At 42.7% G+C, this 19381-nt stretch overlaps 1 protein-coding gene across 7 annotated transcripts in view; it reads right to left on the bottom strand.

The window, feature by feature from the left end:
- Nucleotides 1–19381, bottom strand: part of LOC149170112 (uncharacterized) — a 120732-nt gene that overhangs the window by 70313 nt on the left and 31038 nt on the right. The gene's annotated exons all lie outside the window — the stretch shown is intronic.

Here is a 19381-nt window from a genome sequence, read left to right as displayed (position 1 = left end):
TGGGAAGTTGCACTTTCTATTCTTGGACTTTTTGCATGTATGTACACCTTATTCTAGGAAAGATATGGTTAGTGCATTAGCAAACGTGGTCATTATGCTGATGACAAGTTATATGATTGCTGCTACAAATTTCTAGCTTGCTGGTCTTGATTTGCAGATTTACCATTTCTTCAATGTAAATTGTCACTGTTCATATTGATCTAAAAATATGATATACAGTGTCTACATTTTTTATCTATACTCCTATGTCTTTTAATTTTCAAAAAACTGATATTTTAATTGGTGTTTCTTCATGTTTTCAGTTTCAGCTGTATGAAAAAATCACTGAGCACAGATCTGCTAACAGAGACTCCATAGAGTTAGTTGGGAATTGTGTTGCACACCCAAAAACTGGGCAGGTTAGAGATTGTCAAGACCTATATTCAGATGCGGACTTAGTGTGCTATGTGGGTTTCTGTTACGAAAATATATTCAATATGGTGCCCCATTGGGCAAGAAGTCTTCCCAAAGCTTATCTTTTTAGATCGTAGTTGTTGATATTTGTAGCTCAGGCAGGTACTTTTGCACAGGCTTTGTGTATGAGCATGCAAAAGTCACCCACATCCTCCTTAGAACACTTGCTCAAGTGTGAGCAAGTTGCTAATGTAACTTAGCCTAAGTCTAACTTAGGAAAAAGCACATATTACTATGTTGGCTTATTGAACTAAAATAAATTTAGGAAAAGTAATGTAATTTATTTTAGTAATTATATTTTAATCTCAACCATTGATCCCAAGTGAGGCAAGGTCTAATCTTGGCCATCAATCATCTGAGATTAGGGCTAATGTTAGGGATTTAGCTCAATGTAAAGTATAAAAGCAAGTCTAAGGAGAGGAGAAAGACACACCATACAGCAGCACTAGCCTTAGGAGGAGGATTGTGATACTCCATAGTGTCGGATTCAAGGAAGTACAAGAGGGTGCCTAGAGATCTAGATATGCCAAGGAGATCAAGGACCAAACTAGGACAGATATGCTGGATCATATCCAATGCATTTGCATTTTTTGTTTTCTCAATTGGGCCATTTTCCCAAGACGGGAGCCCAAGTAAGTTCCGAGATTATTTTAATGAAGAATTGTAATTGGGCAAAACTCTATTTGTGTCATTGTGATTGAGATCGGTGTATTTGCTTCCACTGAATTTTATTGTGTTAGGAACCTAGTTGCGCGTTTAAATCAATAGATCATTTTTTCTACTAGGAATTTAAGTTTCAGCTGCTAGGTTTGCAAGAAATCTAATAGCACTTACTATCCCTACCTTGGTCAAAATAACTAGAGCATTTGTGGTTCAAAGTATCTAGAAGCCAAAAGAGGCCATCAATCCTTTTCCTAACTTGGAGAGATCTCTCTTGAATCCTTACAGACTAGTCTATCTTTCAATGAACATTGTGTTTGGTGATCTATGTTCCTTGAGAGTGTTGGCAAGTCATTGGTTAGAAGCCCTTGATTCTCGACCTTTCAACTCTTCAAAAAGGGCATCATTTCAGCCAATGAACTTTTTGACAGTTAAGGGATTCAATCTCATGGCCTAAGATCAAAATAAAGTTTGGGCTATCCAACACTAATAAGTTCATCCTTTACTATAAATTTAGGGGTTGTAATAACGCTAAAATAGGCTTACTCAACTTACAAAATTTTTAATTTTTTCTTTCATGTATTTTGCATGTAAACATTTCTTCAAACACTTGTATGCAAACACGAAGAGGCTTTTATTGCAAAGACATTTCTTCAAACATTTTGCATGCAATTAAATACGAAACCTTTGTTCAATAATGGAACCCAAATAATAGTCATAATTCAGTCAAATTTACTACCCTTATTCATGAAATTGCATGCATAAATTTAATTATTAGAACCTGTGGATAGCTCCGGCAAATGACAAGTATTGGTTGAAAAAACATGGTCCCTCCGGAGAATCGTGACCCCACAAGAAGAAGAGCATGGACTCCTCATGAACTCAGCCTCCACAATAAAATGTTGCTCCCTCAATGAATTTGTCCCTCACATGATTACTTTGGCCTTCCAATAAAACTCGGCTTCCCCACTGAACTTGGCCTCCACAAAATTAAACTCAACTCCTTCAATAAAAATTGGCTTTCACAAATTGCTTGACCTCCACACAATAAATTCATATTCTCTCTAAAATTTAGCTTTCCCAAGAAAATTTCAGCCTCCTTAAGAAAATTCAGTCTTCCCAAAGAATGAACTCGGGCTCCTCAAAGAATTTAGGCTTCCACTATGGATTCGGCTTCCACCAAAAATAGGAGTTGTTGTAACTAGATGACTCAATTCTCCTTAAGGTCGCACGATCTTTAACAAAATGTAGCATCTGTGAAGAATTTGGATGATTCCTCCTTTTCTTGAATAGTTAGGGTTGACGTGCCTTACCATCGAAACTAATCCTCACCAAGGTTTTCACCCTTTACTCAAAAGCTCCACGAGCTCACCAAAATCAATTTGGATAAATAACCAATGCATGCCCCATGTGAAAATTCCTTGAAATGCAACAACTGGAATTAGTTCTCCTAATTGATTATCAGTTTATTAATTTTCTTATTAATACTGAATTAATCACACTGCAATTTCTTCACCAAATAAAATAAACGTCGCGGAAAATGAATACAAGAAACTGAGAAATATGCTAACACACACACACATAAAAAATGAAGTTATTTTTGGACAAATGCCCCCAGAAAAACCTAATGTGGGAAAGCCAATACAACAGTTGAGGGTTTTATTATTATGCAGCAATAGAAATTATGGATACAACTATATGCCCAAAATTGGCAATCCACTACAAGATAAACTGGCCACAAAAATTAGTGAGACAAATTTTGTCTCACCCGGCACTGATCCAGCTCCACAACTAGCACAAACAAGCCCCACAAAAGCCCCTGCATCAACCTCTGCATCACCCCTGCGCAGGCCCTCGAACGCTCTGCCTGGAAGTTTCCTCTGATCAAGCCGTTTGCTCAACTCAGCCTCTGAGAATGACTCGCTAGCCTTTCCAAAAATTCTCCTGGCCTCCAGCAACTTAATAGACCCTCTATATGGCCAAATCGAACACTGCCTCTAAAACTTCTGCGCAGCCCAACTGAGGAAACTCGACCCTCCTGTAGTTGACTCTTCAGAACTAGAAACTCCTCCGAAAATCTATTGCTATGCCCCTCTGCCACCTACTATTCAATCTCTGAATCGATCTCTCCTACTAAATCACCTACACTAGAAAATCGAACTGTCCAGATCACTGAGGATCTGCAACTCATGTGTTCTCCATCTACCCACCAACCTCCTCTTATAATCTCCAATTAGGACTCCAATGGCCAAGATTAAAACTTAATCGATGGTTGAGATCATTTCCAAGTTGATCCGTGTGAGTTTCTAGATAATCCACACCTTTCTCAATTAATTGTTATTAATTAACCATTTTTCCTAAGTTAAAATTAGGAAATTTTTAATTATGGTCAATTAATTTAATTGAGCCATCTCTAGGTGGAATTTCCAGAAACAATTTCTGGGTTTTTGAGAACTCATGTGTTTTAGTTTCTCCACAAAGTTTCGAGACTAGAACACCTTTGATGCTACAAAAATTAACACTCCCTCTTAGCGAGGAAGGTCTTTTCTCTTTCTAGTGCTACACAATCTACCACAACACCCTGTCTCTGTAACATCCTCCATATACGTTGTTGATGTCTGGCCACTATGACACCCTGCCACTGCCCACCAACTACTGCGCAACTCTGATGATGCATCTGTGCTGCTACAGACACTGAACTGTACAACCTGTACTGCTACCAACTCTGCATCTGCACTGCAACTTAACTCCCTCTCAACTGTTGTTGCTACTACTGCAACTATAGCAATTGAGAAGCATCCAAAATATTGAATCAATTGTGTCTTTGTGTTGCAATTGTCTCTTGAGTCTCTGACTACTACTAGCCTATGCAATGTCCACTAGGAAACTTGCGTTGTTGTTGACTCTGCATTGTTACCAACATGGCTTTGCGCTCCTCAACATCTGACTACCACTGTCACTCTGGAACTGACTGCCTCAATTGACATTGATCCTCCTACTACTGAATACTGTGGGCCCCTATAGCAAGGTAATGATCCATGAGAAAACACCATTCGATGCTTACCTCGATGGACCCTGCCCAAATCTCTGTGTAACTCTTAACTCTAATCTACTTATACTATTGTTGCTACTGATATAATGAGTTTGATCTCCCCAAATCCTGAAGTGCTAGTTTCCATAGGGTTGCTCCCTCTGAAGCTATACTCCCTCTGAGTCTCGATCTCACTATGGGAAATCTCTCTGCTCCCTTCTGGCAACTCGCACTGTCCTCCTGTACTAGGAACTGGACTGCATAGCTCTACACTGGGAATCTTTTGGCTAGAACTACACCTGCATACTGCAACTGGGCAATTCACATTGCTTGTGTCACTACAAATAGTTATGCAACTATCTCCCGGGTACTAACTGCAACTAGCTATGCAACTATCATCTGAATGACTAACTGCACCTGCTGACACTGTGATCCTCCTGCTATTAATTTTTTTGGGCTTCCGTAGCAAAGATACTGGTCTAATTTGTTGCTCTTCCATGTATCCTGTCCAATTTGGCACATCAAAGTCTCATACTCCTCCTCTTAGATCTGGTGCCCTACTGTCTCCTTTCGAACCTAGTCCCTGGTTGGGACCCTTCTTCCCTTTGCAACTTGCACTAGACAACTCGTACTTCCTTCGGCATGTCTCTGGCAACTGGAAGTCGATCTGCTGCCCATATATCTACATTCTAGCTAACTCGCATGGCCTCTTCTGACACTCTTGTACAGCCATCTCTAGAAAGCTGCAAAAACTGCAAAACTCAAATAATTGGAGAACTAAACAAGAATCTCCTCCCTTTCTTGCTCAACTACTAGCTTTGTATTCGCACTCCCTTCTAGAATGAGGAAATATGGTTGTAGCTACTACCAGCTGCAACTGGAAATTTAGATTTCTGAACTAGAAACCCCATGAGAGAAATCTCCCTCTATGCGTGCAGTTCCTCTTCCTTCTGGCACTAATTCTACTATTGCAACTGCTGCAAAACCCTCTGTGCCCAGACAAGAAATTTGCTCTACGAAAATCTAAGTTGTTGCACCCTCTGCCTGTTGGAATCACTTCTCCAGACAAATCAAACTTTCCTGCCTTCTGCCACTAGAAAATTGAACCCTATCTAGCGATTTGCACTGCCTGGCTAGGCACTGTGCAGCCCCAGGAAAATTTCGGCCTACTATTCCCTTTGAACAGCGAAATTTTCTCTCTTCGCTTATGAGCCTCCTGTCCATCAAATATGCTCTAATACCATGTGAAAATTCCTTGAAATGTAGCAACTGGATTTAATTCTCCTAATTGATTATCAGTTTATTAATTTTCTAATTAATATCGAATTAATCACACTGCAATTTCTTCACCAAATAAAATAAACGTTGTGGAAAATGAATACAGGAAACTAAGAAATATGCTAGAACACACATAAAAATGGACACAGTTATTTTTGGACAAATGTCCCTGTAAAAACCCAATGTGGGAAAATCAGTGCAGCAGTTGAGGGTTTTATTATTATGCAGCAACAAAAATTATGAATACAATTGGATGCCCAAAACTGGAAATCCACTACAAGATAAATTGGCCACAAAAATTAGTGAGACAAATTTTGTCTCACCCAGCACTAATCCAACTCGACAACTGGCACAAACAAGCCCAACGAAAGTTCCTATGTCAGCCTCTGCATCACCCCTAAGTAGACCCTCGAACGCTTTGTTTGGAAGCTGCCTCTAATCAAGTCGTCTGCTCAAATCAGCCTCTAAAAATGGCTCGCTAACCTCTCTGGAAATTCTCACGGCCTCCAACAACTGAATCAACCCTTTGTCTGGCCAAATCGAACTCTACCTCTAAAGCTTCTGCGCAAGCCCTGCACAACCCCACTAAGGAAACTCGACCCTCCTGTAGCTAACTCTCTAGAACTAGAAACTCCTCCGAAAATCCACTGCTTTGCCCCTCTGACACCTGCTACTTGATCTCTGACTCGATCTCTCCTGCTGAATCACCTGCACTGGAAAATCGAATTGTCCAGATCAACTAGTGTGTTCTTGTTGATTTCTAGTAGCATCGGATGTGCTCTAAGCCTCAAAATTTGCAGGGAGGTTAGGATGCATATATTCCAGAATACCCAGAAATTGTTTTGGGACACAGAGGCAGTTTATTAAAATAATTAATTATTTTTAATGGAGGCCTAAATCTAAACTTAGGAAATTAAAAATAATTAAAGGGTATTAATTAAACAGGGAGTGAAACTTCTAGAAGAAGACAAGGATCAAGCCAAAATGATCTGAGCCATTCATTAGAATCTAATCTGTGTCGTTGGTTACTCAACGAGAAGATTATAAGAAGAGGTTTGATGGGCATTTGGAAGACACATCGAGTTAGAGATCAAGAGATCAATTTCTGAAGAGAGCAGCACAACAGCTGTCGGAGAAGTGATCGAGGTGATTTCTTGCAATGAGGGGCAAAGATAGGTTTCTGGTTGGAAAGGTTGTCCTAATCCGGGGATACGTTGCAGACGAGGTAGAGAGAGATCCAGAAGTGGCAACACAGAGCCACGCTGGGTAGCCACACTGAGGTAGCGCAAAGCCACACTGAGGCAGCGCAAATCCTAAGAGGAGATTCAAAATTTGTTGGAGAATCGAGTTCCAGAGCCAAAAGTCGGGATGTGAGACCGGAAGGGCAAAAAGTCAAAGTTCCATAGTCAAATCGATCAGCCTGAAGGAGTGATGCAGTTCCCGAAAGTTGTGACACAGAGCAGCGCAGTGGATGGATCAGCACTGGATCACCAGTGATAGTGTGAGGTATATCTCACTCATCTCTCTGTCAATCAGATTCTCTGTATTAGATAGTCAGTAAGGCATCAAAAGATTGTATTCAGAAACTATTGCATAATAATACAAACCCTTAGTTGTTGCACCGATTTTCCCGCATTGGGTTTTTCCGGGGACATTGGTCCAAAAACAACAGTGTCATTTGTGTGTGTTATTTCTTTCTTGCTCAGATTCGTGTTTCCGCATATTGTTTAAAGTTGTGAAGGTTGCAGTTGTATTTACTTCGATATCTACAGTAGACCACAGTAAATAACTGGCATGGATTAACAAATAGGAGAAGTAATATCAGTTGTTGCAGTAAGTGATTCGAGGATTCTCGAATTTTCACAGCTCTCCATCTATCCATTGGCCTCCTCTTATAATCTCTAGTTGGGACTCCAACGACCAAGATTAAAACTTAATCAATGGTTGGGATCATCTCAGAGTCGATCTACGCGAGTTTCTAGATAATTCACACATTTTTCAATTAACTGCTATTAATTAAACATTTTTCCTAAGTTAGATTTAGGAAATTTTTAATTATGGTCAATTAATTTAATTGAGTCATCTCTAAGTGGAATTTCCATAGACAATTTCTAGGTTTTGGAGAACTCCTGTGTTTTAGCCTCTCCACAAAGTTTCGAGACTAGAACACCTCTAATGCTACAAAAACTAACACCGCTCTCATCTTTCTTTTATCATCAAAATACCATGGGTCTCTCTTTTATAATATTTTTTCCCTTTGACCCTTTCTTTTACATTTTTACCATTTTCCCCACAATTGAATAATAAGGTGACTTTATAAAGTTTTCCTTGCTTTTCCTCCATAGTCACTTAATAGCACCTTTTTAATTTAATTAATAAATGTCAATTTTACATGTTACTTCTTAACCCAAATGTCATTTAAATAATTAAATGAACTGATCCCTTTTTTACTGACTATAGTCTATGGGAATCAAATAGGTTGTTGAGTTGTCCTCTAGAAGTGATCATTCAAAAAGGGATATTACAAGAGTTGATTTTGGATGATCTTTTCCTCAAGCTATGACTGTGATCTACTTTTGCATGTTCACGTGACTAGAAAGTGGAACATGTCTAAAGCTTTTACTAATTACAAGCCTACTCATGAATGAAAGTGGCTTTGCTCCAAGTCAGTTCTTTATGTCCATTTGGAAGATTAAAAAAAAATGGTGCCTCAAGTTCAAGCAAAAAACTTGACTTTTTTTACCGTGAACCCTGTTAGCACTTTGTAATTTCCTTTGGTTGTAGGAAGGAAACCCAGAGGCAACCACAAACCACTTTGAGACTAGAATCTAGCCCTTCCAACTTCAGAGAGGGCTCTCTCTATCTGAATCTTCAGACACTTAGATGACTAATTGTCTTAGGTTTTAGGCTAGGTATTAAGATCAAAGGGGAATGATATTTAACAGTTTGATGGCAGGGGAGAGGGAAAATCCATTGGAGATGGAGTCATATTAAAGTAATGATTTTTTCAGTGAGAGGATAGAAGATGAGGAATCTTTTAGCATGGGCAAGATAGGCAATCCTTCTGGTGTTTTTAATCGAATTTCGTTGTAGAGGGGTGAGCAGAGGAATTGTGGAATTGACAACATCTAAAGCATCTAGTTGAGGATGAATTCTAGATGATCCCAATAGAAGAAAATATTAAAATGTTCATTAAGCCATAACATAGCACTTAAAAAGTGATTGAAGGAAAACAATGGCGATTTCGAATCCGGAGCTCCCGCGCGACCGCTTCTGACTGGTTCTTCGACTTCCAGGCCCTGCCTGGCAGCTCCGCTGCTGGGTTTGTCCCCTCTTTGCACCCCCCTGGGCTCCCCTCCGCCTTCCGGTCTCTCTCGGGCCTCCTGCCCGGCCCCAGCTTTGGGGCCCCTTCCTTCAGCCTCCGTTTTTACCATCGGTTGACTGCGTGTTGGCTCTCCTTCGCAACCATGGCTGGGACTGATTCATCGTCCCCAGACCTGGAAGACTACGAGAAACTTTTCGCATCTCTTATCCCTGAGAATGCCTCAACAAGAATCCGCCCTTCTGCATCTAAGTTCGTCAAGAAACTTGATGAAATCCCTGAAGTATCTCTTCCTCCCAGCCTCCCGAGGAAGGCCGCAATCGCTTTAGCTGAGAGAGGCCTCGTTGGCTAGTTCACTGGCCTCTGGCCTTCGCCCAGAGCAGTCCAAAAATGGGTGGAACGTAACTGGAATGCGATAATACAAGGGAAAATAGCTATCAGATTCTGTGGAAGGGGCTTCTACACTTTTCTTTTCGAAACAAAAGAAGACAGGAACCTTATCTTTAGAAATGGCCCCTACTTCATGGATTCAAGAGGCCTCTATCTGAACAGATGGTCTCCCGACTTCGATCCGAAAATGGACATCCCAAATGCAGTCCCGGTTTGGGTCCGTCTACCCCACCTTCCTCTCCACTGCTGGGGAGATGAATCAGTAAAGGCTATTGGGAACGCGGTCGGGAAATACATTGACAGATGTGAACCAAAGGAGAATATGCATGCTTGTGCAAGGATCTGCGTTGAAGTCGATCTAGGGAAAGGCCTGCCGGAAGCCATCAAGATCAAAGTAGACCAATCGACACACATCCAACAGCTAGACTACGAGCAGCTACCTTTCAAATGTAAGGTATGTCACGAATATGGACATTTTGCAAATAGATGTAGTAAGTTAAAAATAAATGAGTCTAATGGAAATGTTGAAACCTCCGAAGGCTCCTGGGAGCAAGTAAAAAAGAAGAAATCAATCCCTTTGCAAGGTCCTAGTTCCAAGCCTCCTCCGGAAACCCTAAATGCCCCTCCTCCTCCCCCTTCCAGTTCAGCCCCACCCTTCCCCTCATCCTCCAACCCTTTTGAATCCCTGTCAGTTGAAGAACCCCTTTCACCCCCTCCATCTCCCCGAGCCACTGCCCTTGCAGTCATCCCCTCGCCCTCGCTGCCTCCGTCCTCTCCCCCTCCAACCATTGATCGAATCCTCACCAGAAACAAATTGAAAGAAGCTAGTCTCTCTTCTGATCCTCCGAGAAAAGCAGGCAGGAAGACGAACAAAGAAATTAGAGATGAAACATCAGCGAAAGAAATGGTCACTGGAACTCAGCAACCGATGGATTCATACCTGGACAAACAAAAAGGAAGTGGGGAAAAGACAAAGGAGAGGAGCGGGGCTCACCCAAAAATCAGTAAATGATGATATTGGTCTCTTGGAATTGCAGGGGATTGGGCTCCTCCCTAAAATCAAATGCAGTCCGGGATTTAATCAATCAAGAGCAGCCAGACCACTTCCTCATCCAGGAGACCAAAATATCTGAACAAGGCTTCCAAAATCTCATCAAAAGATACAAAAGTTTTACAGGTATAGCAATAGATGCAGCAGGTGCCTCAGGAGGCATAGGAACTCTTTGGAACAAGAACAAATGGGACCTCACCAACCAAAATTCTTGCAATTGGTGGGTAAGAACAGACCTTAAAAATAGAGTCTCAAAAGAAGATTACACTATCTACAACATCTACGCCCCGAACCACTACAGGGATAAAGCTCTTTGTTGGGACTCAATAAACTCAGATTTGCAGTCCGCTCAAGATAGGAACATTTTTTTGGGTGGAGATCTAAACCTAATAAGGAACATCGAGGAAAAAATAGGTGGGAACTTCCTCGCTGACCCCTCAAGAGACTCTCTGGAAGCAATAATTCAAACCCACAACCTTATTGATATCCCCCCTTATAACGGGAAATTCACATGGAGCAACAAGAGAGCTGGCATCCACAACATTAAAGAGAGACTAGACAGAATCCTAATACATGAAAGAATTGTCTCAGGCTTCTCCTCAGTCAAAAACAAAATTGTCCATGCCTCAGCCTCAGACCATAAGCCCGTGGTCCTGATCCTTGACAAGGGAAGAAATCTGGGGCCTCTCCCCTTCAAATACAACAAATCCTGGGACTCTAAGGACGACTTTCGTAAACTTATCAAAGATCAGTGGGCGAAGGAAGTCATTGGTTCGCCCCACTACATTTGGGAAACAAAATTAAAGTCCTTAAGAACAGTCATAAAACAGTGGGCAAGAGCAAACACAGCAATGGAAAACAAAAAAAGATCAGATCTTCATAGGCAGATGGAACAGTGGAACCAGGAGAAAGAGAATAAACAATCCACAAAGGAAGACCAAACCCAGGAAAATGAAATGTACAGGGAACTTTACAGGCAAAATAGAGTGGAGGAAGAAGAACAAAGACAGAAATCAAGGTGTCTTTCGCTCAAAGCTGGAGATAAAAACACCTCCTCCTTTCACAATAACATAAAGATCAGACGTGCCGAAAATCAAATCGACAAAATCGTGGCAGAGGGGAAAGAGATCAGCGATCAAGAGGAAATCAAAGAGGCAGCGCACAGACATTTCAAATCATTATTATCAGCAGTCCCTCAGACTTCGGACAGCACGGATTTCCTCAGACCAGTCGAGAGCAAAATTTCTGATCTGCAAAACAGAGAATTGGACCAGGATGTCTCAAAGGAGGAGATCAGGTTGGCGACCTTCAGCATGCAGCCGGACAAGGCTCCGGGACCCGACGGTTTCACTGTCGCCTTCTACAGGAATCACTGGGACACAATAAAAAAAGACTATGTCAGGATGGTAAAAAATGTTTTTAAAAAATACAAGATGGGGGAAAACACTAAATCCTCCCACCTTGCTCTTATCCCCAAGGACCTCAATCCCCTCCCCTTTGACCATTTTAGACCTATTTCTCTATGCAACGTCTCTTACAAGATAGTCACTAAAATTCTGGCCAACAGGCTTAAAAAGCTCCTTCCCTATCTTATATCAGAGAATCAAGGCGGATTTGTCCCTCACAGACAAATTACGGACAACGTCATTTTGATACAAGAAGCAATTCACAGTAGCATCAACAGAAAAGAAAGAGGCATGATCATTAAATTGGACATGGCAAACGCCTTCGACAGGGTTGACCATCACTTCCTGGCAGACGTCCTCAGAAAATTCGGGATCTCCAACAAATTCATAAGCATCATCATGGAGTGCATCTCTAACCCTTGGACCGCCCCCCTCATCAATGGCAGACCCAGCAGCTACTTCAGAAGCTCTAGGGGACTGAGGCAAGGCTGCCCCCTCTCTCCCTTCTTATATATCATTATGGTTGAAACCTTGAGCATCCACTTGGAAAAACTTCGTAAGCAAAAGGAGATCACAGGGATTAGCATAGAGAGAGGGATCAAAGAAATCAATCATTCACTCTTTGCGGATGACACCCTTTTAATTGGGGGAGCCTCAAGCTTAATGGGAAAAATATTCAAGAAAACTCTGGACTCATTCCTGGCAGCATCAGGGGGAATGCTAAACAATAAAAAATGTAAGATATACACTTGAAATGTTCCTCTTCAAATCATGCAAAGAATCTCCTTGATTCTGGACATCCCAGTGCAAAGGAATTGGAGCCACTTCTCATATTTGGGTCTGCCCTTAGCAAAAGAAATAGTCAAGTCTGAAATTTGGGTAAAGCACATAGAAAAAATGAGAGGACTTCTCCAAAGCTGGGGGCTGTCCTGGCTAAATTTGGCTGGCAGAACTACCCTCATTAAGGCTATCCTCTCCGCCCTTCCCATTTATCAATATGCAGTAACCTTGGCACCCGCCAGCGCCCACAAGCACATGGAATTAATTATGAGAAGTTTCCTCTGGCAGGGAGGGAAGCAAGACTCGAAAAAATTCAACCTAGTCAGATGGGACCAAGTTATCCTCCCCTTCGAAAAAGGGGGCCTAGCCATCAAAATTCCAAGTCTCTCTAACAAAGCTATGGGATTCAAACTGATCTAGAGAATGCTCATAGGAAAAGGCTCCTGGTGGGTGGAGGTTATGAAAAGAAAATACCTCAACGGGCCGAATTCTAATGTCCTCTCTGAAGCAATCGTAGAAAGACCTTGCACCTCAGTCTGGAAACTCATCAAAAAAGTTCTCCCTCAATTCAGAAACAACATCTCAAAATCGTCGGGCAATGGAAAAGAAATAAATATTTGGACAGGCAGAATCATGGGTGTAAAGCCAAGAAATCTACTTCAGCAGTTCAGCACCCTGCAAACTTGGATGGAAACAAAAAATTTGAACTCTCTTTATGACATCTCCCTATGGGATCATAATAGTTGGCTTGATTGGAAGGACCTCCCTCTTCCAAACAACCTCAGGGATCAATGGGCAGACCTTAAGATCTCTCTCTCAAGATCAGCTCCCATAAACAAAGAGGCTTGCGACAGGTTCATATGGGACCCTAGCGGAGGAAACTTCACAGTTAAAGACGGGTACAAACTTCTACAGGCAAGCTCCGCTCCAGGTAATTGGAATCTCTGTACAGCAGTGTGGAAATCAGAATGCCTTCCAAAGATCAAGTTCTTCAACTGGACTCTTCTCAGAGGCAAGATCCTCACAGCCGAGAATCTTAAAAAAAGAGGCATCCTTGGTCCCTCAATCTGCTGTCTTTGCCATGCTGAGGAAGAAAGCAGTCATCACCTCTTTTTAAATTGTTGGAAACAGCTTATCAGTCCATTGAAAATAAGAGAGACCTTCGATCAGCTTCCTACTTTACACAAAAACTAGGAGAAATGCTACCCTTATCCTAAGAAAAACAAGGCCATCATCATCCGCTTGTGGAAATGCATTCCTCCAACGCTTAGCTGGCAAATCTGGCTCACCAGGAACAATTGCATCTTCAACAATCAGAAGCCAAACCCAGCGCGCACCTTGGCAAAAACTATGGCCCTTGTCTCTGATATAATAAGCGCCAACTCTGTCTCTCAACCCGATCGATCCAGCTGGCAAAAAGATGAGGAAGACTGGTTCAATAAAATCTGCCTAAGTTATGACAAAAACAAGCAACCCCGCTTCAAAGCAAACAAGAGGAGGAACACTTGGAAACTTCGGGGCACCAAGGAAGACATAAATCAATGGATTCTAGTACAAAAGCGAACCACCCTCCAGTTTGATGGAGCCTCAAAAAACAATCCGGGGAAAGTAGGGGCAAGGGGAATTATAAAAGATCAGAATGGCAAAACTCTCATAACCTACGAATGGAGCCTGGGACAAATGTCAAATAACATGGCCGAGGCTTACAGCTTACTTTTAGGCACAAGCATTCTGAAGCAGATGCAAGTTCAGAACCCAATCATCCTGGGTGATTCGGCAATTATAATTGCTGCTCTGGCTACAGGGGGAGAATTCAAAAAAACGGCTCTCAGCAATATCAAACTAAGGATCATGAACAACATCAGTCATATGGGGGATACCACTTTTAAACACGTCCGAGGGATAATAACACTGAAGCTAACTCATTCGCCAACAGGGCAACTAATAGATCCATTGGACAGGTTAGAGAAAATGACATTACTTATGATAAGCCAATCCCGTAACTCGATCCACCATACTGCAATTTCTCTTAATTTCGGTCACCTCAGCAATCATATTATCCTGCCCGCTCTTTCTCCCAAAATTGACAAGCCGCCCGCAGTCTTCACCCCTTCTGACACTAGCACCCTCCTCATCTTGAAGGCCGCAAAGGAAATCCCCACTGTCAAAATGAACAGGTATGGGTCCAAGCTCACTCAGAGTCCACGTGACATCTCCAAGCATAAGTTAGGCGTCAGTCTCATCAAAATCTTCACCCACTGCATAAAAAATCCAAGGCATGATCACAAGACCAGCAAAATCCTTGCGTATCACACATCAGATTTGGACGATTAGTCTTTCGACCGGCTTTATATTCTCCAGGGATCCTCATTCCTCATTCAGCTCAGAGCTTCAGCTCCTCAATTCCAAAAGCGTAAAGGTTCGACTCATTACAGAAAGTTCCCGGTGCTCCTCAGTTTCAGATTGGGCCCTGCGACTAGCTTCGAAAGGAAGCTGTCTCCATCCGATTCCAGTGGTAATCGTCGTGTTTTTAGTGTCTTTTTATGCTTTCTCGCTAACTGTCGCTCTGTTTGCTTGACCCAGCGCCCTCTCCCTCCAGCGTTCTCCTCCTCCCCGGTCTCATCCTCCCCTCTGTTCTATCCTATTCTTTTCATCTTTCTCCTCGCTGTTAGCGGCCTGCCCTTCCTTTTTCAGGCCCGCGCTCACCGCCAGTTCTCCCCTTCATCCCTTCCCCTTCTCCCCTCTCCCTTCTGCTCCCCCCGTTTCTCCCCTCTGCTCCATCTTCTTCAAGCTCCCTCCAAGAGAGGATCCGAAATGGCCGAGAATCCAGCAGACCGCGAACCAGCTGAGAACCCTCTGGAGCGAGTAATCACCAACAGTAGCTGCACTTTGTGTAAAGCACACTGTTTCATGATCGCCAGATTCGTAAAACACTTCAACGACCTTAAGGAGGAATTCCAAGCTGACAGTAAATCAAAAAGAAAAAAGCTGGAGAAACAGAAAGCGGAGATCGAAGGTCTCAAAGAAAAATGCAACCACCTGGAAGAAGCTATTGCTCACATAAAAGCAATGACTCAAAGCATGCATGCAGAGGCCTCGACAAAGGTCAGCAAAAAAAGGAGCCTCAGCCCGATGATTCTGTCAACCAGCAACTGTAACTTGTTCTATGTCTTGTAAATTTTGCTTTCTAGTAGGCCTGTTTGTACGGCAATATAGCCGTTATCTTTTTCAAATCGCAATCCACAAGTCCACTGACAAGGATCAAGGGTCTGCGTACCCATTTTGGATCCTCCCCTCACTGTTCTTTTCATCTTATGTAACAGGACTTGTTCCTTGAAGTTTTATAATACAAAAAAACATAGCACTTTTTTTTTAACACGATCGGTTACTTATGTATTATAAAACTTCAAGGAACAAGTCTTGTTACATAAGATAGAGGGAGCAGAGAGGGGAGGATCCAAAATGGGTACGCAGACCCTTGATCCTTGATGGTGGACTTGTGAAATGCAGTTTGAAAAAGATAACGGCTATATTGCCGTACAAACAGGCCTACTAGAAAACAAAATTTACAAGACATAGATCAAGTTACAGTTGCTGGTTGACAGAATCATCGCGCTAAGGCTCCTTTTTTTCACTGGCGCTTGTCAAGGCCTCTGCTTGCATGCTCTGAGTTATTGATTTGATGTGAGCAATGGCTTCTTCCATAGGGTTGCATTTTTCTTTGAGACCTTCGATCTCCGCTTTCTGTTTCTCCAGCTTTTTTCTTTTTGATTTACTATCAGCTTGGAATTCCTCCTTGAAGTCGTTAAAGTGCTTTAGGAATCTTGCTATCATGAAACAGTGAGCTTTGCACAAGGTGATTACTGCTACTGCTGGTGATTACTCGCTCCAGGGGGTTCTCAGCTGGATCACGGTCTGCTGGATTCTCGGCCATTTCAGAACCTCTCTTGGGGGGAGCTTGAAGGAGATGATACAGAGGGGAGAAACAGGGGGAGAAGAAGGGAGAGGGGGGAAGGGGAAAAGATGAAGGGGAGAACTGGCAGTGAGCGCAGGTCTGAGAGGGATCGAAAGCAGCGAGGAGGGAAATGAAAAGAGGAGTATAGAGCAGAGGGGCGGATGAAACCGGAAGGGAGGAGAACGTTGTAGGAAGAGGGCGCTGGTTCAAGCAAACAGTGCTATGGTTAGCAAGAAAACATAACAAAACCTTAAGAACACGATATTTACCACTGTAATCGGTTGAAGGCAGCCTCCTGTCGAAGCTGAACGTAATGCACCATCTGATACTGAGGAGCTCCAGAAACTTTCTGAGATGAGTCGATCCTTTGCGCTTTTGAAATTGAGGAGTTGTAGCTCTGAGCTGAGCGAAGAATGAGGATCTCTGAAGAATATAAAGCAGGTTGAGAGGCTGATCGACCAAGTCTGTCGTGTGATACGCAAGGATTTGGCTGGTCTTGAGATCAGGCCTTGGATTTTTTATGCAGTCGGTGAAGATTTTGATGAGAGATGTCACGGGGATTCTGAAATATCTTGGACCCGTACCTGTTCATTTTGGCAGCAGAGATTTCTTTTGCATCATTCAAGGTGAGGAGGGGGTCGGTGTCAGAGAGGGTGAAGACTGCGGGCGGCTTGACAAGCTTAGGATAGAGAGCAGGAAGAATAGTATGATTACTGAGGTGACCGATATTCAGAGAGTTTGCAGAATGGTGGATCAAGCTACGGGATTGGCTTATCATAAGTGGTATCGTTTTCTCTGACTTGTCCAATGGGTCTGTTGGTTGCCCTGTTGGCGAATGAGTCAGCTTCTGTATTATTGTCCCTCAGGACGTGCTTGAAGGTGGTATCCCCCGTATGACTGATGTTGTCCATGATCCTTAGTTTTATATTGCTGAGAGCCGCTTTTTTGAACTCTCCCCCTGTAGCCATAGCAACAATTACAATTGCCGAATCTCCCAGGATGATTGGGTTCTGAACTCTCATCTGTTTCAGAATGCTTGTGCCTAAGAGGAGGTTGTAAGCCTCGGCCATGTTGTTTGACATTTGACCCAGGCCCCATTCATATGTTATAAGAGTTTTGCCATGCTGATCCTTTATAATTCCCCCTGCCCCAGCTTTCCCCGGATTGTTTTTGGAGGCTCCATCAAACTGAAGAGTGGTTCGCTTTTGTGCTAGAATCCATTGACTTATGTCCTCCTTGGTACCCCTAAGTTTCCAGTTGTTCCTTCTCTTGTCTGCTTTGAAGTGGGGTTGCTTGTTTTTGTCGTAACTTAGACAGAATTTGTTGAACCAGTCATTCTCATCTTTGTGCCAGCTGGATCGATCTGGTTGAGAGACGGAGTTGGCGCTTATTGTATCAGAGACAAGAGCCATAGTTTTTGCCAAGGTGCGAGCTGGGTTTGGCTTCTGGTTGTTGAAGATACAATTGTTCCTGGTGAGCTAGATTTGCCAGCTGAGCGTTGAGGGAATGCATTTCCACAGGCGAATGATAGGGGCCTTGTTTTTCTTAGGATAAGGGTAGCATTTCTCCCAATTTTTGTGTAAAGAGGGAAGCTGGTCGAAGGTCTCTCTTATTTTCAAAGGACTGATGAGCTGATTCCAGCAGCTTTGAGCATAAGGACAATCGAAGAAGAGGTGTTGGCTGCTTTCCTCCTCAGCACGGCATAGGCAGCAGATTGAGGGACCAGGTATACCTCTTTTTTTAAGATTCTCAGCGGTGAGGATCTTGCCTTTGAGAAGGGTCCAGTTAAAAAACTTGATCTTTGGCAAGCACTCTAGTTTCCACACTGTTGTACAAAGGTTCCATTTACCTGTTGCTGTGCTTGCCTGAAGAAGTTTGTACCCCTCTTTAACTGTGAAGTTCCCTCCGCTAGGGTCCCATATGAAACTGTCATCAGCCGCTTTGTTTGTGGGGGCAGATCCTGAGAGAGAGGTCTTAAGGTCTATCCATTGATCCCTGAGATCATTTGGAAGTGGGAGGTCCTTCCAATCAAGCCAACTATTTTGTTCCCATGGGGAAATGTCATATAGAGAGTTCAAATTTTTTGCTTCCATCCAAGTTTGCAGGGTGCTGAAATTCTGGAGTAGGTTTCTTGGCTTTACTCCCATGATTCTGTCTGTCCAAATATTTATTTCTTTACCATTGCCAGGCACTTTTGAGATGTGGTTTCTGAATTGAGGGAGGACTTTTTTGATGAGTTTCCAGACAGGAGTGCACGGTCTTTCAACAATTGGTTCAGAGAGGACATTAGAATTCGACCCGTTGAGATATTTTCTTTTCATAACCTCCACCCACCAGGAGCCCTTTCCTATAAGCATTCTCCATATCAGTTTGAATCCCATAGCTTTATTGGAGAGACTTGGGATTTTGATGGCTACGCCCCCTTTTCAAAGGGAAGGATAACTTGGTCCCATCTGACTAGGCTGAATTTTTTTGAATCTTGCTTCCCTCCCTGCCAGAGGAAGCTTCTCATAATTAGTTCCATGTGCTTGTGGGTGCTGGCGGGAGCCAAGGTTACTGCATATTGATAAATGGGAAGGGTGGATAGAATAGCCTTAATGAGGATAGTTCTGCCAGCCAAATTTAGCCAAGACAGCCCCAGCTTTGAAGAAGTCCTCTCATTTTTTCTATGTGCTTTACCCAAATTTCGGACTTGACTATTTCTTTTGCTAAGGGCAGACCCAAATATGAGAAGTAGCTCCAATTTCTTTGCACTGGGATGTCCAGAATCGAGGAGATTCTTTGCATGATTTGAAAAGGGACATTCCAGGTGTATATCTTACATTTTTTATTGTTTAGCTTTCCCCCTGAAGCTGCCAGGAATGAGTCCAGAGTTTTCTTGAATCTTTTTTCCATCAAACTTGAGGCTCCCCCGATTAGAAGGGTGTCATCCGCAAAGAGCGAATGATTGATTTCTTTAATCCCTCTCTCTATACTGATCCCTGTGATCTCCTTTTGCTTGCGAAGTTTTTCCAAATGGATGCTCAAGGTTTCCGCCATTATGATGTATAAGAAT

The sequence above is a fragment of the Pinus tabuliformis genome, chromosome 4_2, assembly GCF_031772625.1.
Source record: "Pinus tabuliformis cultivar Carrire ecotype Pingquan chromosome 4_2, CPIR1, whole genome shotgun sequence".
NCBI classification, from domain to species: domain Eukaryota; kingdom Viridiplantae; phylum Streptophyta; class Pinopsida; order Pinales; family Pinaceae; genus Pinus; species Pinus tabuliformis.
Note: the sequence above shows the minus strand (reverse complement) of the source record. Positions and strands in the feature narration are given on the sequence as shown.